This window comes from Haemorhous mexicanus, chromosome Z (genome assembly GCF_027477595.1).
Source record: "Haemorhous mexicanus isolate bHaeMex1 chromosome Z, bHaeMex1.pri, whole genome shotgun sequence".
NCBI classification, from domain to species: domain Eukaryota; kingdom Metazoa; phylum Chordata; class Aves; order Passeriformes; family Fringillidae; genus Haemorhous; species Haemorhous mexicanus.
Genome location: NC_082381.1, coordinates 68,574,152 through 68,597,593, shown reverse-complemented (window position 1 = coordinate 68,597,593; position 23,442 = coordinate 68,574,152). Strand labels below are relative to the sequence as shown.

The following is a 23,442-nucleotide window of genomic DNA, read 5'->3' as shown; positions in this document are numbered from 1 at the left end:
CACCACCCAGTATCTGTAGGGTGCCTACAAGAAAGATGGAAGGGGACTTTTTGCAAGAATGTGTGGTGATAGGACAAGGGGGAGTGGCTTTAAACTGAAAAAGGGTAGGTTTAAATTGGGTATGAGAGAGAAATTCTTTCCTGTTAGGATTGTGAGGCACTGAAACAGGTTGCCCAGAGGAGCTGGGAAGGGCCCATCCCAGACTAGATCAGGCTTTGAGCAACCTGATCTAGTGGAAAGTGCCTTTGCCTGTGGCAAAATGGTTGGAACTATTGATCTTTGAGGTCCCTTCAGCACCAGCCATTCTATGATTCTGTTGCTGACCTAACTGGAGCACAACGGGAAAAAACTTACCTTCTTGCGGATATCAAGAAGATCTTGCAGGTATCAAGGCCACTATTCTCACGGTAGAATAGTGGCCTTATTCTTCTTCCTGAATAAAAAATCTGGACTCAGAGTATTTCTTCTCTTGATTTTGTGTTTTTTATTAAACTTAATTTGTATTTTTGCTTACTATGGAACAGTAAAGAAACAGACCAGGTAGATATGTCTGCTTTAAATTTTCTTTTTAGAAAGCCTAAATGTTTGTACCAGCATACCTATACTATTTGCTTTTTATGCATATATCTGTATAGGTGTAACATATGTAGTGCATTTTCATTCAGGATGGGTAAAATCAATTATTTTCCAAAGCATTATGATTATCCTTTGTGTAATCTAAAGGAGTTTCAGTATACAAACTGGAATTGCCTCTCATGATTCAACACAAGTGTAGGATGACAACAGGTTGATTGTCCTTCAGAACAGGTCAGGGTGACTTAGCTCAGTAGAGGAGCACATGATGTGAGGGATGGTGATGGTAAACACTATTTAGTTTGATGAGCAGTAGTATTTGCACAACTGCAGCATGGTAGGTGCTGGAATTTTATTTATAAGCATTGTTGTGAAGGCAAGAAATGAGGAGAAGATGAAGGAATACACAGTGAATACATTTTATATGTCTATGTGGGCATGCTGTTGAGAGTTCTGAAGCTAGGTATCTTGGTTTGAAAAGACAGGTAAGGAAGACAGGAGTCTTCCTTGAAATGGAAGATGTGAAACCCCCCCCCCCCCCCCCCTTCCTCCAAATTATTGTATTTTTGAAATTAAGGGGCTCTCAGGCAAAGATATGGGAATAGGAATAATAGTTCTTTGCTAGAAAAACTAAAAAATTTGTATCTTTTAAATGTAATAGTAGAAACAAAAAAAACCAAACTACTGACAGAGTCAGAATACGACCTGACACCCTGTGGGTCAGTTGTTGGTAGCAGTCCCATTGGATGGTGGCTGCAGTCCTCCTGCAGTGCAAGGTGTGGTTCTGTTGGAGCAGTGATCCTGTAGAAGGGTGGAGTTTTGCTCTGAAGGTCCCGTGGTGGTGTAGATGGGCCTGGTCTTCCCTCTGGGAGTCCAGTGGGAAAAGGCTGCCTGTGGTGTTCCGAATCTCAGATTATATCCAGGTAGGAATGCTTGGCTCCTCCCCCTGGGCAGAGCATCTCACAACGGGATGATGTAATTTTATCACTCATGCTGTGATGTGAGACTTAATGGCCCTTTAACAGAAGATATCTCCCCAGAGGGAGGATTGGTTGTGGGAGAGATAAAGAAAACTGCCTAGTTAACAGAGGATAACTGCCCCCCTCTAACAGATGGGAAATAGAATACCCCCCAGTCCATATCTTACAACACAAGAGACTAGATAGATGGTGGTAGAAGCTAACTTTATTGATTGAGGAATCTCCCTTTTGATTTTGAATGAGAAAATAGTTTGAAAAAAAAGAGAAATAAGCTGCTTATATCTTCAAAGGAAAAGGGGCAAAATAGGAGTACTTAAACCAACAATACAGTTAAGCAGTGTCCTAGAAATTATTTTTGTAGTAAGTGTAAGTTTCGGGGCAGGGGGGTTAAGGTTTTGTTTTGGGTGTTTGGGGCTGGGGACAGGATTCAAAGGATGAAGAAGCAAGGAGATCTATGGTTCAGAGTAATGTACATGGTACAGATGATTTCCAGAAGTAAGCAAAGCATGTGGTAAAAATATTGTTGCTAATGGTTGAGTTTATGTTTGGTTTTATATGCATTGAATGTAAGTAGACAATCCCCAGCTGTGCTTATCATCTGGAAAATTCTTTGAGATGGAAGCATGTCAGGGACACTAGTATTAGAAAGGCAGGGGAAGCAACTTGGGATATGAAAAAAAACATGTTGAAACAGAAGAAACAGCAGAAGAGTGGAAAGGAATGGGCTGACCAACAGCAGAAAAAACCACAATGGAAAGATAAGGAAGCAAGAGAGGTGACTCTTTAGGAGCTCTTGCCCTTATTGAGGACTTTGTCACTGGAAGGATCACCTGTAGACCTGTATTAGGTCTCTGAGAAGTCTTGAACTGATAGGAGATATTAGCCATCCAACCCAGCTTTTCTTCTCCCTTCTTTGTATTTTGATATTTCTCTTTTCCTTATTTTCCTTTTTATTCCCATACCTCTGAAAGAGTAAAATTTTGGCTTAGGGTCAAGGCTCCTCATTTTCAAGCATGTAAACTGTAGTTTTCTTCACATGCATTTAAAGCAACCAGTAACCATAGGAGATAAAGATTTGGTATCTGTAGGGTGCGATGACCCAGGCATTTTTACATCTAGCAAAATTTAAGTTTAAGGCTCATTAATCTTAAACTAGCGAGTAGGTGTTAGATAAATTGGTTAAGCTCTCTCTCAGTATTTGCTATTACAGATTTAGATGCTGGTCTGCTAGTCTAATCAAAGCTGTTGAAAATGTTTCTTTCCTTTTAAATGAGGTGCTAATAACACTACTGCTATCTAACTACTAATGCTCATTCTGGTGTCTCTTTTTATGTACCATACTGTTAATGTTTATTCTCTGCCCAGTCTCTTACTATTGTTAACACCAGAAAAGATAAATTTTGTCTGTTTTTTTTTTTTTTATTTCTGTAATTTTATGGGAAAACTGGACTATGTGCATTGTCATAGAGCATATACATTAAAACTGTTGAGTAATTTTGTCCATCATTTTAAGTCTGTCTAGGTTCTTAACCCTTAATGGTATTAAAATGAAGGCTGGTATCTAGAATGAAATAAGTCCATTAATCTCACTGTTGATCTTCAGTACTGAATTTTTTTTCCATACTAGAGAATATTGTAGTACTTTTTCAGCTGTTAACAGAGCTGACTGGCATGTTAGAAATCGACCTGTTGGAAGGGGTTGATTTTATTCTCTTTTTTAGTTACTGCGTATTATTGCTAGACAGACTATTGCATGGAGGTGTAATCTAATGCAGTTTTTCTCCTAGAAATTAGAATCCAGTAATCTGTACATACGTAGATGACTTGCTTTATTGCTAGGAAATCTTTAAATACAGACTTAATTGATTTGCCCAGATCTTGTACTAGCTTGTTGAAGATCCGGAAGATCCAAAAAATATTAATTTTAGATTAAGCCGACATTACCTTGTTTTTAAAGCTCATATCTGATTGTTTTTGTCTTTCCTCAGCACTGAGAATAGACCAGTATGTAGAAGCCAGAAGCCCTTAAGAACCTCCATTGTTTGGCTATCAGATCTAATAATGCATTTCACTTATTACTGGAAGACCTTGTGAACTGGAATGGGCAACTGCAGCAAAAAGGATTTTGGAAGATGTATGGATATAATCTTCAAATGCATTTTAGGGCATGCATTTTGGTAGCGCTTCTATCAGTAAATGATACTGCAGACTACACACAAACAGTCATTTCTGTATGTGATGCTGTGTTGGTTTAAATTAAACTTAAAAAAAAAAAAAGGGTAAACCAGAGACAAAACAACCCTCACTGCAATCTCATTATTGGAGGGAATATAACAAACTCATATCCTGCTCCTTTCCAGAGACTGCTGTCCACACATGATTTTTAAGTAACAATTATTGGTTTGTTTTTTTCAGATTGAGAAGCTCTGTCTGAATTGGTCACTTCAAGTTCAGTCTGTAGACTTTTTTTTTTAGACCGGAACAACTAGGACTTTTTTCCAATCAATTAAATTCAGCATATTAATTTCCTTAAATTATATTGTGAGCTGGGGATTAATTACCTTGCAGCTCTGCAATTTCAAATAACAGAAATCTTTTATTAACTTAATGAGCTGTTTGCCTTTTAGTTCAGGTAGCTTATGGGCCTAGATTGTTTTGTGTGTTAGAGGAGGATTGTTATCCTGTTACATAGCTAAAATCCAGGGGGATTCTGTAGCTTCTTTTCATCTGTGGAACAAATCACCTGTAACAGTATTTGCAGAATATACATTAGCTGCAATAAAGGGGTTGGACAGCTTTACATTATATGATAAAAAGTTACAGTTGTGCTGTGTCATTCCTTCTCCGGCAGGTAGTGAGATCTGACAGTCAGCCAAGGCTTAGTGTTTAGAAATTGGCTCAAACCATGAGATTAGGCAGTAGCATGCGTCTTTTCTAGAGTAATGTGATAATGTCACAGAGTTACAGATCGTACCTCGGTGACAGATGGTGCATGCCTGTGTGAAGTGTAGTAGGGTAAAAATACTTACTGGTTTGATGTGTTATATGTTTAGTCATAATCAGTAGCAGTTGCAGTTAGTTAAAAATTTAATATCTATTCAAACAGGAAACACCAGCTTCCAGGAAGACACCTGTTCAATTGTCCAGAGCTGACAAAAAAAGTTTTGATACTGGACATTTGCCTTCAGGGTATATCCCTACTTTAGAAAAATTCATAACTCTGGTTCTTCATTGCTGCTGCTTGATTATATAGTTTTTGTTTTCAATATAGAAATGTATAATTCCTCCTGGTGTCTTTGTTACTGTTTATAGACAACATGACTTTCAAGTTGGCATGTGTAATAATTGACAGTTGAAGCTGTAATAAGTATCTGATGGTTCCTTTTTGTATTTAAACCCACTCAGACAAGCAATAACACAGAAATATTTTTGTTTCACTTCATATGTTAAGAGCACAGCTGATGTTAATTTCCTTGGTGGCTATGAATATTAAGCAATTTTGCGAGCATGTTGTCAGATTGCTGATTGTATTTGTAATCAAACTGGCCAGTGATGTCTCCTAATTCAACTTTGTAAAGCAGTGAGGAACAAAATAAATGCAGAAGGAAATAAAAGGTTCATAATAGCAATTGTTAATTGGAAAGTTATGCCTCTACACATGTGGGGAGAAAATGATACCTAAAAATAGCTTTAAGTGTTGCTTGACTAGCTCTGCTCAACTCTGCCCTGAAAGGAAAGAGAACTCAGGAATTAATATACCCTAATAATGATTTGGCTGGTAGGGTGAGATCTATAATTAAGTATACAGTTATATACAACAGCAACTGTTTGCTGTTAGTTTCTTCTCTTTTTGAGACAACTTAAATAGGAAATCTCCATTATGATATAAAATTATGTTTCTGAAGGATGTGAAATGTAAAAGATTCATCCAAATCCTAATATCAATGTCATAACATATTAAGACAACTTAGGTCTTCTTACTTCTAAGAATTCAGTATTTTATGCATAATTTGATAATTTCTAGTATAAAGTCTCAGCTGTAACGATTCAAACTGTGTTGTAGTATCTCCTGGACCAACCAGTAGCTATGAAAGGCCCCAGGCACAAGGTGAATTCAAACATTTGATGCCACAAACATTCTCAGAATTGGTCAAATTTGTAGTCTAAATTCTGTCATGACCATCTGTATTTTATTGGTTTGAAACAGTCCTAGGGATTGGTTTTGTGCAGAAGTTGTGTGATAATTGGTGGAGTGTATCAAATGTCTATCTGACTCCCTAGGTTTTAAATGGAGAGAAATAGACCATCTTTATTGGTCTTACTGTTGGGGTATAAGCAATAGGTGGTTCGTCTGCAGTGCTGGAAGCCTGTACTCAAAATGTTGTCCAAGAGGACTTGAAACTTAGGTTGATTGTCTTTCAGGACAAGAATACATTGTCTGTGACAATCTTGGATTCATTCAGATAAAGGACTTATCCTAGGATTTATTTGATTAAGTTTCACATGTTTTTGGAGAATTGAGTATACAGGTTTTTATTCCTTCCGCTTTCTCTCATGCTTGCACACACTTGCTTTACTATCTAGATCACTTCTTTTTTCCTCGTATTAAGTAGCTAATGTGTTATCTGTTAGTGAGCCATCTATTTAAGGCAATATTTAGACAAGTGCTGTTTGCACACCCAAGTGTGGGTGTTGGCTGCCACCAGCATTTTATACATGCCCATGGTCTCTATAAGACTTGGTGCCATATTTCTGAAGTACTGCACAATAAAATTAGATATGTCCCTTCCTAAAATATTTCAATATCTAATAAAAGATATGGGTGTGATGAAGTGGGGGAGGAAAAAGGATTTATCTGATGAATGGCAATAGGCAAAAAGAAATTAGGATCATGAATACAAGTGAACCACCTACTTAATTTTGATCAAGTATGTCTTCCTAGAAACAGTGGTATATATTCTGGAGTTGTTTAGTGTGTATATATGACTGAGTTTTGTGGCTTTAGATATAAATATTACTACAGATTCAATTGGTATATTCTGTTTTATTTATTCTTATTCTCTTAGTCACTTGTTTTCTAAGTTTTCCAAGTTCCTTATCTTTCCCCTTGTTCTCTTGTTCTGCAGTGAAAAAAGGCTGAGTTTTGACCACATTTGCTGTGGCTAACAACAACAGGACTGAAAAAGCTTTGACCTTTTGGAGTGCTCACTGTCTGGAATTCATGTGCTGATGGGAAACTAAAGAATGAAGGGGTGCTGGGTGAAAAAGAACAGGGATACATAGGAGCATAGGGTGAGGGCACCAGATCTAAATAGTTTTCTCTTGGATGTGTAGTCTCTCTTATTATACTGAGTGTTTGTGTCACATTGTTGTGCTAATTGGCCTTCTGATGTCACACAGATATGTTCAGTTCTCTCAAAAGTTAATGTCAATCCTATAGTAGCAGTGGACATCTTTGAAGTGGCTGAAGCTTGTGTGAAAGTTGTAGCTTGAAAAAAAATTCTTTTTTTCTTTTTAATTCCTATATGAAATCAGTTGGATTCTTTCTGTTACCACTAACAACAAAGCTTGTTAAGGGTTAACTGGACCTCAGTGTGTAGCTTGGCACAGCTGCTCACTTTTAGTCACTGAGCTAGCACAACTGTCACTTTTAGAAAATTGGTTTGGTAAAGAATTGTGATGCTGCACAGGGTACACATTGTTGCTATTCTGAAATATGCTGGTTTTGTCCATAAGAATGATCTGTGAGGCCAAGATAAGTGATCTACAAAACCACCTCCAGTAGTTTTCTGTTGTGCATGGGGTTTGTGTTTTTTGTTGGTTTGTTTTTTTTTTTAATAGTTTTTTATTAAGTTCAGCTACTGCTATGTTGTATACTTCAAAGAGAAGAATCAAATTGTTATGAAGACATCACGAAGCCTGTTTGTTCTGTGTTAAGACAGGGGTGTGTTAAATAAGTACAGTGTTTAAGGACGCCATAAATAGTAATGTTTTAAAGCCTTTCTAAAATTCTTAATTTTTAGCGCTAAGTTGGGAGTAGAAAACCAATGTTGTTTCTGTTCTCTGTGTTTTCCTTTCTGTCTTGGTTTCTTGTTACTTGAGCTAATGTGATGGCATCATGTAACAGAAACAGTAGACATTAGTAATGCCTTAAGCAGAATGATTAGGAACAGCATACAGTAACAGTTTAATCCCCCTCACATTTACCATTCTGGAAAGCAACCTTTGTTTATAGATTTTAATAAATTGTAAGTTTGTAAAAAACACACCTACATTCCTGTAAAGCAGAATATATTGATATAAGCTGTCTTGGTTCTGCAGAGAGATTTACTTGATACCTTTCTTTTAATGCAGGCTGGAACATTTTATATTATGCATTCATGTATGATTGAATCATTATGTGAGTATTCAGCTGCTTTAGTAAGACTTGTAAAATGACTACCTAAGATAGTAATTGCATTGACTAGACAATTTTGCTACAGTGGAGGCACAGAAACATGTACCGCCTTGGTTAACAAAAACCATTAAGTCTCAGCTTTCTCCCCTGGAAATGTTTCCCAATAATCCAACTGATCTGCTTCCTTTTTTACAAAATGGTATTGACCTTAACTCAAAAGTAGAGTTTGACTTTGTAGCATCTAATGTTTGCTTGTTCTGATGTGGTAGACTGGGTGGTAGGTTGGACCACATGATCTGGAGAGGTGCCTAAGAATCTCCATCATTCTGCAGTTTTCATTGCTTGGGAAAGAAAGTAAAATAGTGCTATATCTTACTACTCCTCTGGAAAATAATGGGGTTTAAAGGCAATTGCAAGTCACAATGTGATTCTTACCTGCAACAGCTATACCTTCTGAGGGTGTTGTAGATCTAACTGTTTATGTTTAATAACAACATGGTATTTTGTTGTTTACATTATTGAATAACTTTTCAGAGCATATGAGCTGAGGCTTATGCTTTGGTAAACAGGCGTCTTGATTTATTGCAGTTTGATGAGATCCAAAACTCCTCCAATCTTGTGCATATGCATTTTTCACTGGTGAGATCAAATGTCTACATATTGGTCATTTCTGCATATCTGCACTGTTATTTAAGGCAGCTTTGAACACCAGACAATTTTCCTAGGTCTAGGTATGTTCATTTTATTGCAAAATCACAATTTGCACTCAGAATACTTAGACAAGGCTTTTGTAGCTATATCCACAGAGGTGGAAATGGCTGCCTTTAAAAAAATTGAGGTCACAGGTGCAGTCTTCATTTATGACTTGGAGAGTCATTTTTTGACCAGCTTTCCCAAGTAACAGTAATCAGTCACAAAATCCATCAGTTCTGATTTATTTGTGTGTGCATAGGTATGAATGTGTTTCCTTAACTGTCTTGTGCAAAAGTGCCATTGTGATATGGAAAATAAAAAAATTTCACTTTATTGAACTCTAGGCACTCCATTAGGTTTTAAGATAATTAAAAAGACCTCTAATAGAACTGTAGATGATCTGACAGAACAGTGACACTCTTTACATTAAGATATAAGTCTTATAGCAAGTTAGCCTGTCATAGTGCTTTTTGCATTCCATATGTTGTGTACCCTTAGCCCTTGGCAGAACACTTTTGAACTGCATGTCCCTTGCAGTACACCAGCAGGTTATTTTGGGGCATTCTGGAAGCAAATGTGAACCTTTGTGTGCCTGCTTAGAATGTGCTATCAGCTGTCCTCTTCCTGCATTAAAGGATTCTGGTTGTCAGCAGCTCTGACAGCCTTGGTACTAGGAGGTAACAAATCCTCAAATAGGTCAGTCTCTTGCAGCTTGAGGTAACGTTTTGTTATTAACCTCTTAGGCTTGACCACCCCAAATCAATAGAAAGATAGTTCTGCTCCCTGAAACTTGCAAGATCTCTGTCAGTGAAAGAGTTCTGTGTTTCTTTGCTTCACTCTAAATGTCTGTCTTTGTTTCAGATACTGGAAAAACAAGAAACAGTGGGACAGGATGACAGCATCTGCTTCCAGGAAAAGCAAGATGAATTTGTTTTTGAGAGTGTTCTCTGGATCCTTTGTGTCTCCTTGGTCCTTCTCGCTTATCCTTCCTTGTTCCCAAGTCTGGGAATCTGAGATGGGCTAAGCTGTCTGTGGTCTATAGGCCTTTCTACTTTGTGCAAAATATGTTTAATTTCAAAAGATATACTGTCTAAGAGATAAATATTTTCTCAGCTGTGTTTATCTTTTGTTTTCTCAATCAAAATCATGTGTTGTTTTGTTTGTTCAAGCCAGCTCACTGTAAGGCACACATTTCCCTCCACTGTGGCAGGTTGTGAATTACAATCTTGCGATTCTAAACACTGACTGTAAAACTTATTTATTATCATTGCGTGTGAAATGATTGTGCTCATCTTCATGTACTCCCCTGACACTTAAAAAAAAAAGAATCTGTTTATGGGTATCCTTTGGCAGGCAAAGTCTTCTTGTACTTGGTATGTTGGTATGTTCAGTGATACCAGTGGTAAATACAGTTGCTCTTTCTCAGTCTTTGGAATGCTTCATCTTACTCATCCCCATTCCAAAGGGAAAAAAAACAACTGATCTCCTTGCCCTAAAATTATTCTTGGTTTACTAGACTGATTTTAGTGGTTCAGTATGGGATCTCTTTCTGCTAAAATGAGTCTCTAGTATGGATGATTTTGATCAGTCTAAAGTCTCTTCAGCTAAATATACTTTTCTGCTGAATATGAATGATGTTTAAGGACAAGCACAGATAATCTGGATTCTGCAGTACTCTCCTGGAGTTATTTAGAGAAATATTTTGCTGGTTTTACAGTTTTCAATATTTAAAATGGAGGATGGTTATCGAGGGGTAAAGGCTGGCTAAAATTCCTCTGAAGCAAGCAGTTTTTAAGATACTTATTTGTCACTATTGAGTGCAACATGGTGCAAAGCACCAGGACTCCATCAGAAGGTTCTATAGAAAGCAACATGTTGCCTTTATAGTTTTACAAGATATTTACATTTACTTAACAAATACATACACTGCCCATTGGTCATGAAAAAGAAACAAAACTCTCAACAGGTGAAAAGGAGTCATGTCACTCTGTGAGCCAACCAAAGTCCATGTCTTTTGACTTTCTCTTTTTCTTCACGTTGTCATGGTGACAGCCTTGGTAGCCTTCCTTGTGAGAGATACGAGGCTTTCCTTATCTTCAGGAAGCCTTCGCAGGCTCACAAGAGCAGCAGAAGAATGATGTCTTTCCTACATTTATTTCCAACCTTTCCTGAAATGAAGAGCATGTTGTAGTTTACCCATTCTCTCCCTCTCTCTCTCTTTTTTTTTTTTTTTTTTGATTTTGTTATTATTGTTGTTTGGGTTTTGTTTTGGGGTTTGTTTGGTTTTTTTTTTTTTTTTTTGGTGGTTTTTTTTTTTTTTTTTTTGGTTTCCTTAAACAGTTTGGAGAAAGTAAAAGCTGCTTGGGCCTTATTCATTGTACTGAAGTATAACCCTACATCCTGATCTATTGTGTGAAAATTTGCTGCATGTTCTGGGTACATCAGTATTCTTTCCAAGTTAAGCTGCAAAACCAATAGAAAGAATTCTGAGGATTTGAGGTGAACTCTATCTAGCCCCCTTGAAGAAGGCAGCCACATTTGTCAGACATGACTTCCCCTTAGTGAAGACATGCTACATGTCACAAATCACCTCCTTGTTTTCTGTGTGCCTTAACAGAGTTTTCAGGAGGATGTGCTCAATGATCTTTATGAGCAGTGAGGTGAGACCTGACTGACTTGTAAATTCTATGGGTTTTTATTTTCCTTTTGAAAATTTGTGGTTATGTGTCCTTTTTCCAGTCATTAGAACTTCCACAACCTCTCAAGTGTGATAGGTAGTAGCTTATCTACTTCCTTTGTCAATTCCTTCAGGATCTATGGATGTACCTCGTCAGGTCCCATGGACTTGTGAACCTTCGTGTTCACTTAGGTGGTCAAAAACCAGATCTTCTTCTACAGCAGATTGTTCTTCGTTGTTCCAGTCCCTGCCTTCATCTTCTGCAGCTCTGGGGAGGTGGCTGGAGAGCTTGCTGGTGAAGACTGAGACAAAAAAGTAATTGAGTATTTTGGCCTTCTCCATGTCTCAGGTAACCAGTTCTCCCATTTCCTTTGGAAATGGCATCCACAACTTTTCTGGGCAGTCTGTTCCAGTGCTTCATCTCCCTCATGGTAAAGAATTTCTTTTACTGCACACAGTATTTCTGGTGGGATGTTACAAGGGCAGAAAAGAGGGGCAGAATCACCTCCTTCAGCCGCTGTTTTGATACAGACCAGGATACACAGTTGGCTTTCTGGGCAGTGAGCACACACTGTTGTCCAGCTTTTTATCCAGGAGAACCCTAAAGTCCTTCTTGACAGGGCTGCTCTCACTGAGTTTGCCCCCCAGTCTGTGTTTATGTCTGGGATTGCCCTGACTCAAGTGCAGCACCTTGCATTTGGCCTTGTTGAACTTGGAGGTTCTTTTGGATCTGCTTCTGAAGTTTGTCCAATTCCTTCTGTATGGCAAAGAAGCCATCTTGTGGAAACTTTTCTAGTTGCCCTTGATACCGCTGGCTAGATCTAATTTTACCAGAGCTTTAATTTTCCTAACCTGATCCCTGACTGCTCAGACAGTCTTTCACTATTTTCTTTTGGCTGTCTGTCCTTGTTTTCATCCTCTGTAGGCTAAAGCCAGTTATAAGTTGAAAATTAAATACTTGGTGAAATGAGGAATACTTGCCCACTCAGTTGTGAGCAACCCCTGGAGTGCAGTGATTGGAATGGCTGCTCTGGGTCAGACTGGGAGTCCAGCTGCCAAGCATTTCTAGTAGCATTTGGGTTTTAGTTAAGAAAGAGTATGAACAGGACGAATACATAAAATAGCTCCCCTAAGTACTCTCTCCATAAAATGTGAGTGCTAGAGTTTTTTTGTTAGAGAAACATATTGAGACTCAGTCTGATGTGATTGATATCATTATGTAGAGTATGGCTAAATTAGATTTCATTAGGTATTTTTACCTTGAGGATAAGTAACCACTAGTCATCTAAAGTCCTGTTACCATTTCTGCATAACAACTAAAAAAGTGGTGAACTGAACTTGCTGAAGTCTTTGTGATGTTGCACCCTTAGGGGGAAGGAAGCATCCAAGATTTGTAGATACTCAGTGGTTGAAAGGAATGAGAAGTCAGATGATCCACAAAAACTTATGAAGTTTTATTAGTAAATTACACACTTGGCTTGGAAATTGGTATGTTAGTACACTGCCCTCTTATATAAGCACATGACCCTGGATTTTGGATAAAGGGATAGGGTGTAAAGGGAGAGAGACATATGAATTAAAGAGGGAAAGAAAGAAGGAAAGAGATTACCAGTCCTGGCTGCTGCATCAATTCACCTGATGGCATGTCCTGAACCACTTCCTGGGTTTAGATCAGGGTACCTATTAATAGATAAGTTTTCCCTGTCCTGGAGATGTGTCATGCTTTCTATGCAAATTACCTACTACTCACAGTCCATTCTTCCAGGTCCTTGTAGAAATGGGTCAGAGGGCTTTGGGTCTTTGGTGGTCTTGTTCCCTTCATACAGTCCATGTCTGCTTCTCCACTTCATTTCTCTGTCTGTGCTGTACTGAGCTGTGGTTATCTCCAGGAGGTAGATCAAAGATTTTTGTCCCAGAAAAGTGCTGTCCTACCTCTGTGTGGCCCCTTGTCCAGTCACATTTTGTCCTTTCTCACAGCATGTTATTGCCAACAGTCCTTGGCTGGTGCCATAGCCACCCTGCTATTGGTGTTTGAGACAAACACATTAGCCCCTTGTCTCTAGATTTCTGCAGTTCTGGTGCATGGTTACTTTGAGCTCCTCCAAATACCCCAGTTTATTTTCTTAGAGAGGTTATTTCATGCAAACTGTGTGGTGACAAGAGGTTTCTGCTATTGGAAACTCAGTATTGCTTACAGATGTAGTTACAGAACATCCTGAGCTGTAACTACATCAATCATCTTTAGATTGAGGCTTAAGGTTGTGTGACTCAATGTCACAGTTTCAAGTGACATTACATTTGCACTGAGTTCATTGCTTTTGTTTGGTTTTGTAACTGTTGTCTCTTGTTCAGAGACTTGTGTAGCTTCTAAATCTCTATAAAGCAGCATGACGTGAAATATCCAGGTAGCCTTATGTATTCTTCCCCTCATGCACACACTTGTATTATTGCCTCTGGATGTTTGAGATTGGATGAGTTCCTTCTACTTGGGTTGGAAATCTGCAAACAGTTCAAATGGTAATGGCTGCCTACCACTGCATTTCATTCTTTTAGGCCTTTTTAACAGACACAGCCAAACAGGTGTCAGGAAATGAAGCAAGAGTAATCCCTTTTTGTTTATTGTTTTTGTGATGATTATAGGGCTAGCTATTTCTTTGATAATTACTCTACGGCTTTGCTTGCAGACTCTTGACCTTAAGTCTTTATCTGTCAGAGGCACAATCACCTGATTGTCTCTTTGTCAGATCCAGCTCTGCACTGTTGTGTTCTCTGGATGAATTCTGCTTATCCTAGCAGAACTATTGCAGACCTGCATTTCTTCTGTTCAAGAGTTTGTGTACAGTGCCTCTGAAATAGCTTTTGTAAAGATCACAGTTTTGCAGTAGGAGCTAAGTGGTGTGGGAAAGGAAAGAAGCATGCAGCCATAGCAATTTGATTGACTCTTCTAAGAGCCCAAGTTTCAGAATCTGGTTTGATCATTGATGTCTTTCTTGATCTTTTGAATTGTCTTGAGTAGTTCTGCTCTGCATTTCTGAGGCTGGCTAAATTAATAGAATTTTCTTTTTTCAGTAGGGAGCTTGAAAGACTTGTGGCTTTAATATTACTTTTATCCCTTGCTATTTGCATGTCTTGGATGCCCTTCTATTGAAAATAAATGTATAGATGTATGCAGTGTAGTGCATTGGAGTTCATTTGGTACGAATGCAGAAACTGACACCAGTGACTCCCAAATAAGGAATAGGACATGTGATATGCAAAATTTGATTCTAGGGCAGTCCTGCTGTGGAAGTCCTGGCTTCTGTGGGAGTTCATTGACCTGTTTCTAACCACAAAACAAGGAACTTGCTTTTCTCCTGGAAAAAGTTAAATGTAAATCTCTTTCAGGATTTATTTATTTATTTTATGGGGGGCTAATTCTGCCTTTATTGGAAAGAAATGAAATACAGGTCTATATATAGGCAAATCCTTTGAATTTGAAGCTACTACCTGTGATCCTCACAACTTAAATTCTTTTCTAGATACTGAGAATTTGACAGATTATACTCTGCTTGACTTAGCTTCTTATCTGCTCTACATAACTTTGTGTTTGGTTAGATGATCTGTCTGACTACAGTTGACATTTAATCCCTCTGAAGAGATGTTCTACTTCTGCCTTTGTTGGAGGCAAAATTAATCCTTCCCATCACTCCAGCCAACTAATTTTGTGTGTGTTCAGTCAAAAACACTGGATGCTTTCATTTGTTTTTAATTGTTCTACGTCACTGAAGTTAGCATCAGATCTGTTATGCCTTATGTTGCAACTTTCTAAAAAATTCCTAAAGTTAACATGCAAAAATGTACTCCTTTCATCTTTGGTTAATTCTTGTTGTATTTTTTTCTTGGAATTATTCAGAACTGTGTGCAAGAGAAATATGTGTATTAATAATAAAATATTAGTATTTTAATATAATAACTATAAAAGGAGTAAAAATGAAACAACTTTGTAGGCAGACTGCATTAAAATAAAACCAGGATAAAAAGCAGTGTTTTGTACACACAAGAATGATCTCCTTTAAAAGAATATATGCAGTTTTGCTGTCTTGGAAGTCTCTCAAGTACTCTGAAATATTCAAGCTGTTGTTCATACACGTGTAAAGCTTTTCTTTTAACAAAACCGAAGCTATGAAAGCCAAGAAAATATCTAATACAATAAAATAAAATACTAGTTTGTTCTTATCTAGTATTACTAAAATTTGTCCCTTTGTCCCTTTGTCTTAAACAGAATGTTGACTTTGAAAGCTCAGGGAAGAAGCAGCAGGGAGAAGAAAGTAACACAGTGGTAAGTATGTTATTTTTCTTTCCTCTGGACCAACTGCCTAATGTGTTAAAATAGAAATCCTCTTATTTATTCATATTTTGTTATAATTGCCTTCAAAGCACTTGAGTTTTATTCTGCATCACATGTCATGTTACTTTGAAAGCTGGTTTTTTTAGCTCTGAATATCTGTTGAAGACGCAAGTAAATTATACTTATTTACATGAAAGGGAAATATGTGAAAAAGGAAAATAATTCTGTTTTAATGCTCAGTGTCCACTAAGTAGACACAAGCTTTTGGCTTGAGAACTTGAGAATACTGAGTTTTGTAATTTTTTTCAGTTCTTAGAAATGATAAGGATATTTATTTGGAAAACTTGGATAAAAGGTACTTGAAAAAAATGCTATAAATTTTTGTTGAGCCTCCTACTGTCCTTGTTGGTTTGCTGCTCTAAAGCCTAGGCATACATCACATCATATACTTTGTCTCTTACTGATGTGTTGACATTTTTTAGCTAGAGAGCATATATAAAATGTGAAAAGTGTTAACAAGGCAAAGTTTGATTTGTTTTCAAAGCTCTATGGAAAAGCAACACATGTTCAGAATCAGCTTTTTTCTTTATTAAATGATGCCAGTGCAGATGGCACTAACTTGCTTTTGCCTCATAGTGTTTGGGTTTTTAGAGGCAAGTATTTTCTATGAATAAAAAGATTACCCAATAGAGTACTTAGTTGTCAGAAGGTCTTTATGAATTCCTGTAGAGGAACTGTTACTGCCTAGTCCCCCTTCTGCCCCAGAAAAAAAACCCCAACAACAAATGACAGCAGCTTCCATCTGCTCTGATTTTATTAATAGCACTGCTCAGATTGTGGAAATGCTAATAAATATTGACTCCAAAATTACTTTAATTTTGAGACTATAAAATACTGGTTCAAAGGATACAAAACTCTTCTGCATATTTTATTTGGCATTTCTAGAAACAGCATATGCTTTAGTAGAGAGAAGCATGTGCACATGCTTGTGTTTTCTAACCTTTTGTGTAGCCTACGATGCTGTAAGCTTTGTGTGCTTTGGCATTCTCCACTGAGCTAATAATCCGTGCTGTTGCTGCACTGCCTCAGCTGTGCTTGCTGCACCATAAGGTTTGTTGCTTCTTATGGGCAAATGGCTAGCATTTGCTCTTGCCTTCACTTCACTGTGCTCGTTCATCTCTTTTGACTGTGGTGGTATTACTAGAGGAATTAAGACATTATTTCTTCCTTTCTGATGGAATAGAGGTTGACTGTATGTGAAAAAATATTTTCTCATACAGTAGTAATCTCTCAAAAAACTAAACCTGAAGCATAAGCTGTTTATTATGTTTTTTTAGCTCTGCTAGAAGCTTGCCATCCTTTAGTCTGGTTGCTTTGTGTATTTAATTTTCATTGTTTTCTTTGTATAGAAAGTCAGGAATTTGTTTCCATGGATCTTTTTCACAGGAGCAGTGAAAGAAAATGAGGTTATTTGATGTGGAAATTAGTGGATTCGGAAAGCAAAGCAGTTCTGAAGTAGCTTAGTTCCACTTAGCTATACCAAATAGCTATGATTACTAGGTATATAGTAGCTATGATTATTTCGACTGCATATTTAAAAAAAAATTTGGCTAGTGGGGATGGAGTGCACTTCAGTATCCTGTTGGGATAAATATTTCATAATTCTGGCTATGTATTAACTTAAAAATGAGAAAAACTAAATCCAAACTGTGTCAGTTCAATAATGTAAGGAGGTTTTTAGCCATCTGAAAACATCAATGTCATGGCTTTTAAAGAAGCTTGGGTTGTTGCATATTCCATGAAGTTTTGTGGGACTCCTGCAGTTTCCTTCAGACTTCAGTTTGCTGTTGTAAAATCCACTGCATTTATATAGTGATTTTTTTTTTTTTTTTTAATCTAAGGAAGAGAAGTGGATGAGATTCAAATGGAGTAGTTTTAAAAATCAATTTATTCCTCCCTCTTAAGGTTTTCTTAGTAACACGACAAATACACACCCAAAGAATATGCAATCAAGTGAAACATCAGAAATGAAGCTCAGATCTAATGCAGATCTCAGCAGTGTTGTTAATGGTATCCAATTAGAAACCATTCTTTAGAGGAAGTGTTACACTGGCACTTACTTGGATAGATTTACTGTCCAGATGGAAGTTATTTTCTAGGGCTGTCTCAGAAAAAGAGCAAAAGAAAACGTGTGAGAATATACTTGCAGCTACTGGGATGCAATTGTGTTATGACAGTGTGTGTGTGTTGCTGTGTATTGTTAAGTAGTGTTATTGTGAAAAGTGAATATTAATAGTTAAAAAAAATAGTAACAAGTACAGTTGCTTGGTTATCTGAACATTTTAAATTTATTTTTTTCCAGTAAACTTAATCTGTAATTTTTCTCTCTCCCTTTTTTTGTGAGGATATTGCTATGAAAGATCTTGCCTTAAATTCACAGAATCACAGAAGAGTTGCAGTTACAAGAAACCCCTGGAGATCATCTCATCCAAAGCAGGGTCACCTAGAGCAGGTTAAAAAGAAACAGGTCTTTCTGGGTTTTGAATGTCTTCAGAAAGGGAGACACCATGACCTCTTTGGGAAGCCTGTTCTAGTGCTCTGCCACCCTCAACATAAAGAATTTCTTCCTCATCTTGAGGTGAAATTTCTTGTGTTTATTGCCATTACTTCTTGTCCAGTATCTGGGCACCACTGAGAAGTCTGGCACCATGCTCTTGGCACCCACCTTTCAGATATTTATATGCATTGATGAGATCCCCTCTCAGTCTTCTCTTCTCTAGACTGAACAGGCCCAGCTCTCTCAGTCTCTCCTCGTAAGAGAGATGCTCCAGACCCCTCATCATCTTTGTGCCCCTTTGCTGGACGCTCTCCAGGAGCTCCTTGTCTCTCTGGTACTGAGGAGCCCAGAACTGGACACAGCACTCCAGATGTGGCCTCACCAGGGCCCAGTAGAGGGGCAGGATCAGCTCCCTTGACCTGCTGGCCACACGCTTCCCAGTGGAGCCCAGGATCCCACTGGGCCTCCTGGCCACAAGGGCACACTGCTGGCTCTTTGTCACCTTGGGATCCACCAAGGCTCCCAGGTGCTTCTCTGCAGAGCTGCTCTTTAGTGGGGCAGCCCCAGCCTGTGCTGGTACTGGGGTTATTCCTCCCCAGGTGCAGGACCCTGCACTTGCCCTTGTGAACCTCATTAGGGTTCTCTCTGTCCAACTCTCCAGCCCATCAAGGCCCAGCCCAAAGGCAGCAGAGCCTTCAGGTGTGTCAGCCACAGCCAGTTTGGATCCTCAGCAAACCTGCTGAGGGTACCTTGGATCCCTTCATCCAGGCCAGTGATAAACGAGTTGAGTGAGACTGGACCCAGTATTGATCCCTGGGGAACACCACTGACAACAGGCCTCCAACTGGATTCTGCTGCCCTGATCCTGACCCTGGGAGCTCTGCCATTCAGCCAGTCCTTGGCCCACCCCACTGTCCATTCATCTAAACCACAATTCCTGTGCTTGCCTATGAGGATGTTATGGGAGATGGTGTCCAAAGCCTTGCTTAAGTGGTGGCAGACAACAACCACTGCTCTCCCCTCACCAACCCATCCTGCCCTGCCATCACAAGAGATTGGTCAAGCATGATTTCCCCCTGGGGAATTCCTCCTGACAGCTCCTGATGACCTTCTTTTCTTCTGCATGCTTGACACTGACCTCCAGAATGTTCTGTTCCATGGCCTTTCCAGGGATGGAGGTGAGGCTGACTGGCCGGTAGTTTGCAGGGTCCTTCATGCTATTTCTGAAGATGATACTAACTTTGTCCTTTGTCCAGTCATTGGGCACCTCTCCATGGTTTTTCAAGGATGATGGAGAGTGGTTTAGCAATGTCATCTACTAGCTCCCTCAGCACCTGTGTGTACATCCCATCAAGACCCATGGATTTATGAATGTTAAGCCTGTGTAGTTAAACCCTCAATTACCAGGGGTAGGTCTTCCTTTCTCCAGCCTTTCTCTCCTTGCCCCGAGGTCTGGGATTCCTGAGGGCTGGCCTCAGCAGTTAACACTGAAGGAAAGAAGGCATTCAGTAATTCTGGCTTCTCTCTGTCTTCCTTCACTGGGCCAACTATCTGATTCAGCAGTGACCACACATTTTCCCTGTTAATCCTATTGCTGATGATCTACTTGTAGAAGCCCTGCTTGTTGTCCTTGATATTCTTTTACAGACTCAGCTGGAAGTGGGTTTTGGCTTTCCTTGTCGCCTCCTTGCATTCTGTGATGATGTTCCTGTCATCCTCCCATGTGGCCTGTCCCTTTTTCCACATTTCATAAATTTCATTCTTCTGTTCAAGATTGGTTAGAAACTCCCTGCTCATCCACAAAAGGGTTCCTGCCCCCTTTGCTTAATTTCTGGTTCATGGGAATACACTGGTCTTGAGCTTGGAGGAAATAAGTGATGCTTGAATATTGACCAGCTTTCTTGGACCTCCTTCTTCTCTAGGGCCCTAACTCATGAGATTCTGCTAAGCAGGTCTTTGAAGAGGCTGAAGTTATCTCTCTGGACATTTAGTGTTCTAGTCCTGATTGCTGCTTTACCTCCTCTGCACAGGATCTTGAGTTCCACCATCTCATGGTTGCTACAAGCAAGGTTGCCCCCAACTTCCCTTTTTGGCTCTTCTGCCACTTACATCAAGAAGTTACCATCAATGACCTGCAGGAACTTCTTGGCCGTGTGCTGAGTCATGTTGTCTCTCTCCAAAAAATACTAGGGTTATTGAATTACAGATCTATACTCCCATATACATCTGATTTACTGATGTCTTGGTCTAGGCTTATAAGGATGTTACTGCATTTCAGTTAAAGGCTGCACTTGAAATAGAATATTTTATTACATAGGTTTTTTGCCAGAGATTTTTTCTTCTCGGTTTACAAATAATACTTTTGTTCGATTTTGACAGAGTCATTCTGGTTTTGTCATTGTTAAGCTTTTGCCTTGATAAGGCCAAGTACTGCTGACTGCTTTATTGCAGAAAATAAATAGAAATAATTATTCTAAACAGTTCTTTTGTTATGCTTATGGTGGATTTTACTTGTCAAAATAAACTCCTGGGGTTTGTTTTAGTGTAGGCAGTTTAGATAAATTTTTCAGCTAGAAAGTATTTGTTAGAACATATACCTAATTAGAGGGTCTTTAATTCCAGTAAAACAGGAAAACGCTGTTGTTGCATAAAGAAAATATTACTGATACAGGTAACAGCACTGTAACTGCAACAAGTAAGATTTTATACTATGGTTTGATGAGAAGCTTCACATTCGAATTGTGTAAAGGATTTCTGATTATTTTATATCAGAGCAAAATAGAAATGGTAAATTGAAATTTGGTTAGAATTTATTTGTAGTATGCAAAAAGAGATAATTTAAGCTAATGTCTCCAGAATTCCTAGATGACATTGCTTTTCTGGCAATTAACTGAAATTATCTTGCTGCCCTGGCCCTTGGAGATGGGTGGATGGTTTCAGGTGATTTGTTTTGGTTATTTTAATATATAGAGGCACTGAGAATGCAAAATAGTTAACCCCAAGAAAAACTTTGAGCTTGGTATTTATTAAGTTAGGAGTAGAGAATGGCTGGGTTTGGTTACATTCTGGTAGGCTGGATCAGTAAAAAACCTGATTTCTGTGCTCTCTGTTCCCTTAATTTTCTCCAAAAATTTAGCAAGCATCCATAATATGTTTTCATTTAACAATTGGCCATTCACTGTATTTACTAACATGTTCTTCCTCCTGTTGTTACCATTCACTATTGTTGTTTCAAGAGTAATGGCTTTTATTTCTTTTTCTCTGAATGCTGTCTGTGAGCAAGCACAGTTTGTTTTTTGATGTTCCTTACCTGCATGAGGACACACAGCCATGGATGCAGTTGAGCATTTGTTTTTATGCCAGAACCGGGGAGCCTCAGATTATAGCTTCATATTAAAATGGTGTCCATTTTATTTCCACCCACTTGTTCTTTCTCTAGAATGCAGTACTTTGGTTCATTTGTTTGTACTGGTATGTTTGCCAGTCTCATTCAGTGAAATGTATGACATAACCAGTCCATTTTGGGGATTTATTTTTTTTTTCTAGAAGAGACACAAAGAAATAGCTGGGATGAAAAGGGAGGAAGAAGTGAAAATACCTGACGTTGGCATTGTCGCCAAATGAGGCTTTACCACCTCAACAAGAGAATGCCAGCGATCGTTAGAAAGGAAAAGCTTCTTTACAGTGCAGGCTGTCTTTGCATGTTTCAGTGGCCATCAGGTGTGAACCATCATTTTGTTTTCCAAAGATGACAAGCAAAAAGATTGAAGAGAAACACACTTTCAAGCTAGAGTGTGCAAAATAGTGGTTACAGTTTGTTATTTTAAGACTTCACCTTTCCTGCCCAAGAGGACTGGCTTGATCTTAGGGGACGTCTGTACCAAGCCTTAGTGCTACCCCTACACACTTTCCTCCTCCCACCCCCATGATTTCCTGATGAGTAAGAGGCGCCAAGTATTTTGGGTTTAAAGAGTGAATAATTCTGTGCTTTGTTTACTGCAAAAAACGTAGGATGTTTTTTGTTCCTTCTAGAAACAGCTGTGTTGTTTATAGTTTTCCCAAATTCATGAGAATTAGTGCTGTTTTTAACTGGAAGACATTCATGTAAAGTGTGCTGTTACTTTTCACAGTATAGCATCTCTCATTGAGAAACCACAAAGCTTGTGTTTTGGTGTCTTCTGTGGTGCTTGTTTCTGCTTTAGGCAGAGAAAAAACCTTGTGAGCTTTTTCATAATTCTTTGTTTCGACATGAAAATGTTGAGACTTCTGTCAGTTGGTCAATTAAGCCTTTCTGTATTTGTCAGGCAGCATGTTAGGTTATGTGCTCCCCAACACAATCTTTCCCTTTTCTGTATTTATATGTGCTCAGTTCCATAATTCTACACTATTTTGTAGACAGTGAGGTGGACTAAAAAGTACTTCACTGTGTATTTTGTGTGCCTAGTTTGACTTGCCTTTCTGTATTGACGTCTGATACCTGGTTTCATTTTCAATTGCTGCTGGTGTAATATCCTTTTACAAGGCCTGGGAGGGGGAAGCAGCTCTTTCTTGATCATGAGTGATCTCATCCTGTTAGCATCTGACAGGAAATCTAAGGGACTAATTTCAAAACAAATTAACATAGACTGAGGACAAAATTACTGCGATCCTGAGCTGTATTTGAGGTTAAATTGAAAATGTCCCATGGGGTTCTAGCAGGTCTCCAGATGCTGTTGGACTGCCAGGTATTTGGATGATGGGAGTATGCAGGGAATCATCAGAGTTGAAGGGAAGAGTGGTGGTTCACTGAATGATGCTAGTCTCTTCTGGATTAGAATGTAGTGTATACCCAAGCTTGCTGTTGATCTTGGTTTTCTTGCATTGTCTTCAAATAAATGCTTTTCTTTTCAGCTTCATTTTACAGTAATTTACATGATTGAATTCTATTCAGTTTTACTGTTTATAGTTCATATTAGGTGTAGGTGGCAAGGATTTAGTAGTTGGGGTATGATGTCCCACCTGAAAGGGGAAGGGAGAAACCAAGATTTGTAGATGCTTTTCAAAAGGAATAACTTAAGTTAGAGAGCCCACAAAAACTTATGAAGTTTTGTGAGTTAATTAAATATGGCGTGCAAGTTGCTATGTTAGTCCTACAACTCCTAATATAAGTACGCAGCAGTAGATTTTGGATAAAGGGGTAGGGGGAAAAGAAGGAGACAAAGAGGCAAATTAAAGATGGAGAGAGAGGGAGTAAGAGAG

General features: G+C 38.6%; 1 protein-coding gene across 10 annotated transcripts in view; it reads left to right on the top strand.

Annotated features, from left to right (window-relative positions):
- The window catches only part of ERBIN (erbb2 interacting protein), a 116,844-nt gene that overhangs the window by 25,716 nt on the left and 67,686 nt on the right, over positions 1-23,442 (top strand). For all 10 annotated transcript variants that reach the window (XM_059836518.1, XM_059836526.1, XM_059836523.1 and 7 more), the window contains one exon: positions 15,582-15,638. The gene's annotated coding sequence lies outside the window, so the exon portion shown is untranslated. The remainder of the gene's footprint in view (positions 1-15,581; positions 15,639-23,442) is intronic.